Source organism: Hyaena hyaena, unplaced genomic scaffold, assembly GCF_003009895.1.
Source record: "Hyaena hyaena isolate Hyena2069 unplaced genomic scaffold, ASM300989v1 scaffold_40, whole genome shotgun sequence".
Taxonomy (NCBI): domain Eukaryota; kingdom Metazoa; phylum Chordata; class Mammalia; order Carnivora; family Hyaenidae; genus Hyaena; species Hyaena hyaena.
Window position 1 is genome coordinate 2,828,508 of NW_024080672.1, and position 13,185 is coordinate 2,841,692.

Genomic DNA, 13,185 nt, shown 5'->3' on the forward strand with positions numbered 1-13,185 from the left:
CACTTAACTGACTAAGCCACCCAGGTGCCCCAGGAATGAATTATTAATACACGCTGCAACAATGACGAACCTTGAAAATGTGCTGAAAGAAAGAAGTCAGTCACAAATGACCGCATATATTATGACTCCCTTAAATTAAATGTCCCTAATAGATAAATCTATTGGGACAGAAAGTAGATTGATTCGTGGTTGTCAGGGACTGGAGGAAGGAGGCAACGGGGATGCTAACGGTTTACTGTGGGGAGAATACAAATGTTCTGGAAGCAGTGGTGATAGTTGCACCACTTTGTGAATGTACTAAAAACCAAATTGTAGGCTAAAAAAATAAACTAACAAAATGACATATAGGAGCCTCATCAGAGAGGGCCTACGGAGAGCGGAAGGCTGTGGGAGAGAATAATCCAGCACATCTTGGTGGGAGTAGGAGAAGGGCCTTAGCATCTCAGGACAAGGGCTGCATTTAAGTCTCCCAGAGGGAATAGGGCTGTTCGAGGATCTCTCTCCTCCAACCTTCCCCATGTCGTCTGGCCTCTGAGTCCACCTGCTAAAACCTTAATATAGCACAGGAAGGAGTCACTGATAGAACCCACGGAAAAAGGGCCAGGAAAATAAAAACTTGCTTACAAAGGATATAGCAGGTGTCAGGAGTGCAAGTACCGAGGGTTACACGCCTCCTTCGTACTCCTAATGAAGGTGAGGCTTTTTTTTTTTTTTTTTCCTAGGAGAGAGAGAGAGAGACAGCGTGAGCAGGGGAGGGTCAGAGAGAGAGGGAGTCACAGACTGAAACAGGCTCCAGGCTCTGAGCTGACAGTCAGCACAGAGCCCGAAGCGGGGCTCAAACCCACAAACAGAGAGATCATGACCTAAGCGAAAGTCGGACGCTTAACCGACTAAGCCACCCAGGTGCCCTGAAGGTGAGGCTTCTAACCAGGAACTGGAAACAGACTTATTTTTTTTTAAACTAATTAATTAATTTTGAGAGCTAGAGAGCGACAGAGAGATAGAGACAGAGATTGTGCTTGAGAAAGAGCAAGGGAGGGGCAGAGAGAGAAGGAGAGAGAATCCCAAACTGGCTCTGTGCTGTCAGCACAGAGCCTGGCTTTAAATAAGATCATGACCTGAACCAAATCCAAGAGTCGGACACTTAACCCACTGAGCCACCCAGGCACCCCAGCTGTGTTGAGGCTGTCTCAGTCTATCTGGGCTGTCACACCAGAATGCCATAGACTGGGTGGCTTTTTTTTTTTTTTTTAAGTTTTATTTAATTTTGAGTGTGAGAGAGGGAAAGAGGGAAAGTGGGGGAGGGGCAGAGAGAGGGGGAGACACAGAATCCGAAGCAGGCTCCAGGCTCTGAGCTGTTGGCACAGCCTGACGCCAGGCTCAAACTCACAAACTGTGAGACTGTGACCTGAGCTTAACCAACTTGGTTGCTTAACCAAGAGACTTGGACGCTTAACCAACTGAGCCACCCAGGAGCCCCAGGCTGGGTGTCTTTTAAACAGAAATTTATTTCTCGGCATTCTGGAGACTGGAAAGTCCAAGATCATGGCACTGCTCAATTCAGGGGTTCATAGATGATGCTTTTTCATGTGTCCTCGCAGAGCAGGTGAAAGAGCTCTCTGAGGCTTCTCTTTCTCTCTGTCTCTTTTTTTAAATATTTATTTTTGAAAGAGAATACAAATGGGGGAGAGGCAGAGAAAGAAGGAGACAGAGGATCTGAAGTGGGCTTTGTGCTCACAGCAGTGAGCCCAATGAGGGGCTCAAACTCATGAACTGTGAGATTATGACCTTAGCCAAAATCAGATGCTCAACAGACTGAGCCACCCAGGTGCCCCCTGAGGTCTCTTGCATAATGCCACTAATCCCACAATTGGGGCTCCACCCTCATGACTTAACCTCCCAAAGGCCCCACCTCCAGATACCATCGCACTGGGGATTAGGTTTCAACATGAATTTTGAGGGACACAAGCATTCAGTCTAAAGCAGAGATCCTGTTCCTGCTTTGTACATGTTGTAGAAATTTAACTGCCTTTGTGGTTTGCCCCCGTTAATTACGTTATTCTCGGGACTGCCCTCTTTGTGGTTTTTTAAAATAGGGGAAATAAAAAAGCAAAAAACAAAACAAAAACAAAACGGCATTGGAAATATAATACAGATCTCCACCCAGATGAACTTACATTCTAGAGATTAAATGATAAACTGTTTTTTGGGGTTTACATACTCTCATTAGCTTTTTGTGATAGCCTTAGGAGATTGCTACCATTATAATGAGGAAAGCTAAAGCTCAGGGAGCCATCATTATGTGTCTGAGCTCCCGATGTATAGGAAGGGCCACAATTTGAACCCCAGCAACTAACTCTGGGTGCTGAGTACTTAACCACACTGCCCACAACAGTTCTCAAACTGTGGCTAGGTGCCCCAGAGAGGCATAGTAGAAGCCACTACAGAACCCTTGCCATTCTTTTTTTTTTTTTTTAATGTTTATTTATGTATGTTGAGAAAGAAAGAGAGCTGGGGAGGGGCAGAGATAGAGAGAGGGAGGGAGAAAATCCCAAGCAGGCTCTGCGCTGTCAGCACAGAGCTGGATGCAGGACTTAAGCTCAGGAACCATGGGATCATGACCTGAGCTGAAATCAAGACGCACCCCAAATCCTTTTCATTCTTGAGGGAAACCAAAGACATATGTACTACATAAACTACTGCTATGAAATTGTTTGGAACTAAACTAATAAATAAAACTATTAGATATTTCTTTTGATATAGAGACACTGTGAAATATTACTAATATTATTAGTATAATATTACGCTAAAGGCTCCGTGAACTGAGAAAGTTTTAGAATTTCTGCATTCTGATATTTAAATGTCTGGTACCCCCTCCAGACTCCAAACTCTTGAAGGCACCTTAGCACATAGCAGCCACACCAAAAATGTGTTGAATGAATGAATGAAGAGTAGAATAGAACTAAAGGACAGGTGTATAATGGACGCAGAGCCAAGACATAAATAACAGGGACAACAGAAAGAAGAAATGGCAGAAGAGGGTGCATATTTTGGGGTAACATAGTAGCCAAAGGCCGTGTAGTGTGGTAGGTAAGCATGAGTTCTCTGAAGTCAGACTACTGGGCTTCGAGTCTCAGCTCTACCCCATACTAGTTCTATAATCTTGGGCAAGTAGCCTAACTTCCCTGGGTCTCAGTTTTCTCATCAGTGATATGGAGTCGAAATAAAATTATTGTTGCAAGCTAAATGAGGCTACTTAGGAGAATGTCTAGCATGTGGCCATCATCTCCTACATGCTATTTGATATTTTTTGGCTTCTATCCGGCCAGGTTTATTTTTTCACAAATTAAAAAAAATTTTTTTAACATTTATTTTTATTTTTGAGAGATAGAGCATGAGCAGGGGAGGGGCAGAGAAAAAGGGAGACATACAATCCGAGGCAGGTTGTCAGCCCAGAGCCCAACGAGGGGCTTAATCTCACACACGGCAAGATTCCTACCTGTGCCAAAGTCGGATGCTTAACTGACTGAGCCACCCAGGTGTCCCAGGTGTTTTCATGATTTGAAATCATCTTGGCGCTAAGAGGAGAGAACAGTGAACTGGTGGCAGATAGGGTGGCCCATTGCCCCAGTTTTCCTGGGACTAACATGTCCTTAGAGATGAGATGTTTAGTGTCCACACTGGAATCGTCCTGGGCAAACTGGGACAGCCTAGTTGGTCACCCTGGTGGCAGCTTATCTCAATTTCTGCAGGGAATTCGACTGTAGGCTCCGGAGGGGTCACTTCAAGCAGAGGCAACAGGGAGGGGCTTAGGTTGTTTGTGGCAGAGTGGCAGGAGGCAGGGAGTGTGCAACTGAAGGGAGGGGGGCATATATGGTTTAGATTTATGTCAGCACTCTAAGAACCCAGGAGATGACCCCTCTGTGAGGCACCATGTTGTTCAGTCTAAGTCTTTAAGAGTTTTCAGAGAAGGGGAAACAATAGTTTTAATTAAATTTTAAAGATTATTTAAATTTTTTTTTTAATGTTTTATTTATTTCTAGGAGAGAGAGAGAGAGAGAGCGTGAGCAGGGGAGGGTCAGAGAGAGAGGGAGTCGNTTGAATAGCATTAAGTGGTAACAGATGGTAGCTACATTTGTGGTGAGCATAGCATAACATACAGATGCAGCATAACATGTAGATGCTGAATTGCTGTGTCCTATACCTGAAACTAATGTAACTGTCAACTATACTAAATTACAAATAAACAAAATTAAAGAGATAAAATAAAGTTTTTTTTTTTTAAATGTTTTTTATTTATTTCTAGGAGAGAGAGAGACACACAGCGTGAGCAGGGGAGGGTCAGAGAGAGAGGGAGTCGTAGACTGAAACAGGCTCCAGGCTCTGAGCTGGCAGTCAGCACAGAGCCCGACGCGGGGCTTGAACCCACGAACCGCGAGTACATGACCTAAGCAAAAGTCGGACGCTTAACCGACTAAGCCACCCAGGCGCCCCAAGATTATTTAAATTTTTAAAAATATTTATTTCTGAGAGAGAGAGAGAGAGACAGAGTGTGAGTGGGGGAGGTGCAGAGAGGGAGAAGGAGACACAGAGTCCAAAGCAGGCTCCAGGCTCTGGGCTGTCAACAAAGAGCCTGATGCGGGGCTCGAACCTATGGGCCACAGGATCATGACCTGAGCTGGAGTTGGTGGCTCAACCGACTGAGCCACCCAGGTGCCCCTAGATAACTCAAAGATTATTGGACCATGTGGATATATATAACAAAAAGTCTTAATTCTGGCATCAGATGACCTTAAAAGTGAATGCAAGCATTCTGGTCACTGGAGAAGATATTCTTAAGTAAATGGGCAGCTGAGAGTCAATCACAGAAAGACTTCACTTCAGGATCCACTGACAAGTGGGGTTTGGGACCGGGAGAACTGAGGCCAAATTGAGGTAAAGAAGACATCTGTATCTCTTCACTCTCTTATTTTCATATAAGCACTGAAGTGTTTTGCTTATTCATCATCCAGATTGATGGCCAATTTTCTATAGGTTGGTCCTGCTATTTTCAGTAGTGTTACTGGAGTTCATTTCATCTTCATTCCCTTTGTCACATTAGGAGCTCAGGATGTTCGACAACTACCCCCTCCTGTGTCTACAGAGTGACGTCCCTGTCCCGTTATCTCAGTTTCTCACTGGTGGTTTCCCTTGTGTTATAACTAATTCTGGAGTTAGGCACTTGTTAGGCGCTCCAAAAGTTGTGTGGAACAGAGAAAGAAGATGCTGCAGGCGTCTAGGCTTCCCCAGACATTTTTCCAACCACTCTTTCCCATTTCTGCTTGTCATTCTTATGTCCTCTCTCTCTCTTTCTCTCTCTCTCTCTCACTCCTTCTGACATCCCAAACCTTCCATCTGAGCTCACTTACATTCTGACTGCAATACCTTCTTTAGAATTACTCTGAATGAAAGTCAACTGGTAATAAATTATCTGTATTTGTTACTTTAGAAAGTCTTTATGGAAAGTTATTTTCGCTGAGAAAGATATAAAATATATTGGCAGCTATTTTCTTTCATTGCATAGAAAGTATAATTTCCGGGGCACCTGGCGCCTGGCTGGCTCAGTCAGTAGAGCATGTGACTCTTGATCTCGGGGTTGTGAGTTCGAGCCCCATGTTGGGTGTAGAGATTACTTAAATAAATAAAACAAACAAACAAAAAAACAAAAAGAAAATAGGAGCGCCTGCGGGACTTGGTCAGTTAAGCATCCTCCTCTTGGTTCTGGCTCAGGTCATGAGCTCGTGGTTTCATGGGTTGAAGCCCCATATCAGGTTTTGTGCTGACAGTGTGGAGCCGGCTTGGGATTCTCTGTCTTCTTCTGTCTCTACCCCTTCTCCACACACACTGTCTCTCTCTCTCAAAATAAATCAATAAACTTAAAAAATTTTAAAAAATATAATTCCTATTAAATATATATTAGACCTTACCACTCTATATTCCATGACTTTTGATCTCTTCCATTTTCCCCCAACTTTTTTCTTTTGCTATGTTCCAGATACTTTCTTCCGTCTAATGCTGCTGTAACCCCCATCTATTGCATTTTTAAGTTGAGTTGGTAGTTTTATTTTTAGAGATTCAATTTAGTTCACTTCTAAATATGCTAGATCACTTTGTGCATTTTCTGTACCTGCAGTCAGTATCAAGCTTGTTTCTAATAATTCCAGTACCTCGATTATTTGTGGGTCTATTTCTACTTTCTGTTATTTCTGCTGTTCTTGCTCATGATGCCTAATTTCCTTCATGCTTGGTTATTTTTCATGTGTGCTTCTCCCTGCCTTTGAAAACTGATATGTGGGGGTTCTTTAAGGCTGAGAATAAAGGTGTCCCTTCTAGAGAGGATTATCTCTGTTGTTACCACATGAATAACTGTGCTGTCAGTCTGAGAATGCTTTGCTAACTTTACCACTTAACATTCCTTTGGACCCCCCACATGATGTGAATTTGAAGTAGAAATCTTTGTCAGGGCCACTTGGTGGTTAAAAAAAGAAAATCTCAGGGGTGCCTGGGTGGCTTAGCCGGTTAGGCGCCTGACTCTCGGTTTTGGTTCAGGTCATGGTCTCCAGGTTTGTGAGTTTAAGCCCCGCATCGGGCTCTGTGCTGACAGTGTCAGTTGGCTTGGGATTCTCTCTGTCTCCCTCTCTCTCTCTGCGTCTTCCCACTCTCTGTCTCTCTGTCTCTCTCTCAAAAATAAATAAACTTAAAAAAAAAGTCTCAGGGTGGGGTTTCCCCCCACTGCTCAGCCAAGTATGAAGGCAACTTTCCCTTCATTCCCCTGGGGTTAGGGTTAGTGTTGGTTTTATTTCTGGTTCCATCTTTTACCCTGTGACCCCTTCTTATTGTGGAGGTTTTTGGTTATAGTCTCCATATGGGGTGGGCTTATGGCTTTGATTTCTTTTTCACTCCATCAAATATAAATTCAAAGCTGCTGGGATTGACAAATTATCTCTGGACATAAGAGGTTACTATAGACTTTTTCCTCTAGTTCTTTGTTTTTGCCAAGTATCTTTCATTTGTCAGATCTTCCTTGTCTTAAGGGATATATATATATATATATATATATATATATATACACATTTAATGCTCTATCTACCATTTTTAATTGCTTTCAGTGGGAGGGTTGATCCGAATAACCTAGCTAGCCATGATAAAAAATGGTAGTGTAGGGGAACCTGGCTGGCTTAGTCAGTAGAGCATGTGACTCTTGATCTCTTGGTCATGAGTTTAAGACTCACAACCTACTTAAAAAAAAACAAACCAGTATATACACCTATTTTTTAAATAGCTACATACTTCTCCTATCACATGCATAAGTGAAAATAATTTGACTACCATCTTATGATGGAAATTTGTTTCTCATCTTTTGAAGTTATAGCTATTACTGCAATGGATGAATTTCTACATCTACTGTATCATTATCTATATAAAATCTCAAATATATACACACATTCACTTTTCTGTAGGATAAGTACTCAGAAGTAGATTTCAGAATCAAAATGTATATTACATTTTTACTTTTTAGAGAGTTTTTTGCATTTATTTTTATTTTTTAAGAAAGAGAGAAAGAGCAAGCAGGTGAGGGATAGAGAGAGACATAGGGAAACGATCAGAAGCAGGCTCCAAGCTCAGCGTATAGCTCTCTGTGGAGCTCAGCCACAAAACCATGACCTGAGCTGAAATCAAGAGTTGGACACTTGACAGACCGAGCCACCCAGGAGCTCCACATTTTTACTTTTGAGAGCTATTGTTAAGTCACACTTCAATGCACTAGCAGTGCATGAGAGTTTCACCATAACTTTCCTGAGTGTTATAACACTGGATTTTGGAAAAGGCAATCCTTAAAGCTATGTTCTCAAAAACTGTCTTTGCTCGTCCAGAAACTGGGCATGAGATTGTGATTATGGTGGGAACTTGCTTCGGCTGGGTCACAACTGCACTTAAAGTCACCCTGAGGGGAATCCTAATGGAGGGCTCCATCATATTTTCAAGCCCCGTAGCATCTTGACTTTAAAAAACAAAAACCAAAACAAACTCTAAGTCCACAGAGCACAGAGAGATCAAGTTGGAATTTAATGGCAATGCCAATTTCCCAGGGACCTAGTACAGAAAGACTTGAGCCAGATCTGAATTAGGGGCAAGGAAGTATGACTTCAGCACTGAAGTTGTCGAGATAACCCTAACATTATGGGATGGGCTTTGTCTTTTTTGAAAAACATCTGGGTTTTGCCCAATCCAGGCAATAAAAATTATTCTTATGCAATATCTAGTGTTATGGGCTGAAATGTGTCCCCCAGATTCATATGTTGAAGTCCTAACCCTGTTACCTCAGAATGTATTTAGAGATAGGACCTTAAAAAGAGGTAACTAAGATTAAAGAAGGCCATCGGGGTGACCCTTATCCTTTTAGTGTCCTTATAAGAAGAGATTAGGACACCGACACACATGGAAGAAACACCCTGGAAAGAAACAGGGAGGAGAAGATGGCCATCAGCAAACTAAACAGGCCTTAGAAGAAAGCAATCTTGCTGATACCTGCGTGTTGGACTTCTAGCCCCTAGAACTGTGAAAAAATAAATTTATGTTGTTAGTAATCCAATTTGCAGTACTTTGTCATAGCAGCCCTAGCCAATAAATAAATGAGGGACGGCCAAGGAATTGTTTATAACCTCTGATGTTAAGTTATCTAAAGCTTAGAGTTAAAGAAAATATGAGAGGGGAAACTTATTTGATGGCTTACTTGACTGTCTCTGCTCTATCCATTTTATTTTGTTTAAAAAATTTTGTAATGTTTATTTACTTTTGAGAGAGACAGAATGTGAGCAGGGGAGAGGCAGAGAGAGAGGGAGACACAGAATCTGAAGCAGGCTCCCGGCTCTGAGCTGTCAGCACAGAGCCCGATGTGGGGCTCAAACTCACAAACTGTGAGATCATGACCTGAGCTGAAGTTGGATGCTTAACCGACTGAGCCACCCAGCCACCGCTATGTTATTTTTTAAATAAAGTTAATTTACTTATTTTGAGAGAAAGAGCATGGGAGGGGCAGAGAGTGAGGGAGAGAGAATCCCAAGCAGGTTCCACATAGTCAATGCATAGCCTGACACGGGGTTTGATCTCACGAACTGTGAGATCATGACCTGAGCCAAAATTGAGAGTTGGATGCTTAACTGACTGAGCCACCCAAGTGCTCTCTATTCATTTTAATATACTTAAAATTTTTTTAATGTTATTTATTTCTGAGAGAGAGACAGTATGAGCAGGAGAGGGTCAGAGAGAAAGACACAGAATCCGAAACAGGCTCCAGGCTCTGAGCTAGCTGTCAACACAGAGCCCAACGCAGGGCTCAAACCCACGAACCGTGAGATCATGACCTGAGCTGAGTTGGACGCTTAACCGACTGAGCCACCCAGGTGCCCCCATTTTAGTATACTTCTAAGGAATCCACAAAATCATTCAATTTCGAGATAAATGAAAAATATTTTGTGACACTTTCAGAACTGTGACACTTTCTTGTCTTTGCTTTTTATGAAATCAGTATGATATTAAGTGGCATGACAGATATATGGATAACTAATACTTTTTCAATATGGTGGTATGTTACACAGAAGTAGGGCTTCCTTCTCTCTATGCTCTGTGCTTCTCCATAATGGAGTGTAGTGTCCAGATCGGCTCTTGTCCCTGCCACAGGTAGACTTTCAACGTGAATCCCTCGCTGTGTGACTGGTGGTGACAGTGGATAGATTGCACGTGCTTCTGTGGAGGAAGGTCATCTGCAATTCGAACCTGGTCTCTGAAAGCTCACTGAGAGACCAGTCCCTCTGTAAGCCAAGAGTTTTGAACTCTCTGATGTGCCTCTTTCAGGAAATGAGTAGAATCTGGCCCAAAAGGTGGTGGCGGGAGATGAACACTGGAATTGTCAACAGAATACGTGTTTACCAGTCAGTTGAGGAGCAGTTCTTTTTGGCACAAGTTCTAAACTATTTACATATGTTTATTGAGGTAGAAAAATAATATATTTGCTTATTAAAAGTTTATCTTATTTATTTTACAGCCTGCTTTTAAGAAAGAAAAGAATGTTTTACATTTTTTGAGGAGGATTTTCAAAAATCTTTATTTGATATTCTTCTGGCCAAAGGAATTTACTTGTATTAAGCATGGAGGAAAAGACTCAATGCTTGGCATCTGTTTTTTCTTTATATTTTGAATTTAATGGCCTTTTGAGTCATTCTATTGGCATATTCTTTTGGCATGTGCTCTGGGTATCCATTTAAACTACTAAAGACCTGGATGAAAATAATTTCTTGGTAAATCACTTGTATTATACACTGACCTGGTTGCCTATTGAATACCCACAATTCCCTAGAACCCATCATAGTTCTGAAAGCATTTAGTGATTGTGCATACTTAAGTGTAGAAAACAAGCTAAAATAAGGACAAACTTTCAGAAATCAAGATCCTAACTTTAGGTACTTCATTAAAAAAGAAAGAAAGAAAAGAAGAAGAGGAAGGGTACCTCTTTAGTCAGTAAAGCCCATGACTTTAAATCTCAGGGTTGTGCGTTAAAGCCCCAGGCTGCATATAAAGATTCCTTTAAAAAAGGAAAGAGAGGGGGGTGCCTGGATGGCTCAGTGAGTTAAGCATCCAATTCTTGGTATCAGCTCAGGTTATGATCTCATGGTTTGTGGGGTTGAGCCTCATGTCAGGCACCATTCTGGTGGTGTGGACCCTGATTGGAATTCCCTCTCTTTCTCTGCCCCTCCCTTGTTCATGCTCTTTCTTTCTCTCTCAAAACAAATAAATAAACATTTAAAAAGATAGAGAGAAAGAAAGAGAAAACACACCATAATTGAACCAAATAATCTGAAATTCCTCTCAAACTTCCCCAATTTTTTCACCCTTAGAATGTAGACCTGCACAGTAAGTCTATAAGAAGTATTTCGCATTGCAATAATAATACATTTTATTTTTGAAATAATTTCAAAATTCCAGAAAAGCTGCAGGAACAGTTTAAAGAACTCCTTTATATCCATAAATCAGAGACCCTAATCAGGAATCATCAATTTTTCTAGTAACATCCTTCATAGCAAAATGGCTACAGTATCAATATGGTATCATCTGCTGCCTTTAGTTGTCATACTTCCTCAGTTTCTGTCAATCCAGAACTATTCCATGATCCTTCCTTTATTTTCATGACTATAACATTTTTTTAAATGTTTATCTTTGAGAGAGAGAGAAAGACAGAATGCGAGCAAGGGAGGGGCGGGGAGAGAGGGAGACACAGAATCTGAAGCAGGCTCCAGGCTCTGAGCTGTTAGCACAGAGCCTGACACGGGGCTTGAACTCACTATGAGAACATGACCTGAGCTAAAGTCAGACGCGTAACCAGCCGAGCCACTCAGGCGCCCCTGTGACTATAACATTTTTTAAGACAATAGGCAAATTGCCTTGTTGAATGTTCCTCATTTAGGGTTGTCTGATGTTGCCCTATAATTAGATTCTGGTTACGCATGCATTTTTGGTAGAAATATCATAAAGGCAATGCTAACTTCTTGAATCCTATCGGGTGGCACAGAATTTCAATCCAGTGATGTTCTATTTGATGTTCTATTTGAATAAGGTGGCATCGGCCAGTGCACTTCACTGGAAAGCTATTCTTTCCCCCTTTCTAATGGTCTTTGGTGGGGAGATATTTACAATTATGTAAATATTCCATTTGCTCCTGATTCTCACCCACAAATTTTAGCATTCATTGACATTTCTTATCCGAATTGATTATTACTAACAGTGTTGCTTCCTACTCATGCTCTCTCTCTTAAAAATAAATAAATATTTTTTAAAAATTAAAAAAAATTAAGAGTGTCACCTACTGGTGATTTTCTATCTTTTTTTTTTTTTTTTTTTTTTTCTTCTTCTACATTTAATAGTTGGCATTCTGCTATGAAAGAGCCTCCCTCACCCCCCACCCCCAGTTTATTTATTCATTTGTCTGTTCAAATCTGCATGGACTCAAAGATATTTATTCAATGGATTATAATCTGGTCCTACAACTATGTTTTTATTTTTATATTTTAAAGTTTATTTATTTTGAGAATGACAGAGTGCAAGTAGGGGAGGGGCAGAAGGGAGAGAGAGAGAAAGAGAGAGAGAGACAGAGAGAGAGAGAGAATCCCAAGTAGGCTCCACACTGCCAGCACAGAGCCCAACATGGGGCTCAAACCCACAAACTGTGAGTTCACGACCCGAGCTGAAACCAAGAGTCGGACACTTAACTGACTAAGCCACTCAGGAGCCGCAACATAGCTATTTATTTTGATGTTCAAATTGTTCCAGATTCACACAGCGGTTGGCCCTTCAAACTGGCTTCTATGTTGTTTTGACATGCTCCTATTGTTTTCTGAGTACTTCATTACTTCCTGACATTAAATGATTCTTCATAGATATCTTGTAATTTTGCTGCCCCGCCCCTGAAATCCGTAATTTTTTCTAAGACCTCTTCTAACCATTAATGAAAATTGTTTTTAGAAATCAGGATCTGTTAGGTATGCTTCTGATATGAGCTACTGATGCCTCCAGTATATGTCAGTACAGAACTATGATAGAACATAGATATATCGATATCCATTTTTCTTTCAGTCTATGTATCTACCTAATGATATGTAGGGAGATATAGGTATGTATAGGTACCCACATTTCTATGTATATAAACAATGAGTTTGCAACAGTACCTCCACTTGGGTTCAAACTCAATACCATAGTGTTCATTATCCTTCTCCTATCTATTTTTTTTTTGAGATTTTATTTTTAAGTAGTCTCTATGCCTAAATTGGGACTTGAACTCACAACCCTTAGAGCCAGAGCCACATGTTCTACTGACTGACTCAGCCAGCAAGGTGACCCTCTTCTTCCATCTTAATTTATAACTCCCTTAACTGGCAGCAAGAAATCTGGTTCTGTAATCCTCAATAGATTTACTTCTTTGCTCAATTTGTCTTTATGCAAAAAATCCTCTAACCTGCTGTACCATCATCTAGTCAACTACTTTCTGGCTGTCCTGGCTTGGATCCATCTAATAGCTTTTTAAAATGAACATTAAGGAGGGGAAGGAGGGGGAGAAGGAAGGAGAGAAGGAGGGAAGGGGGGAAGGGGGAAAGA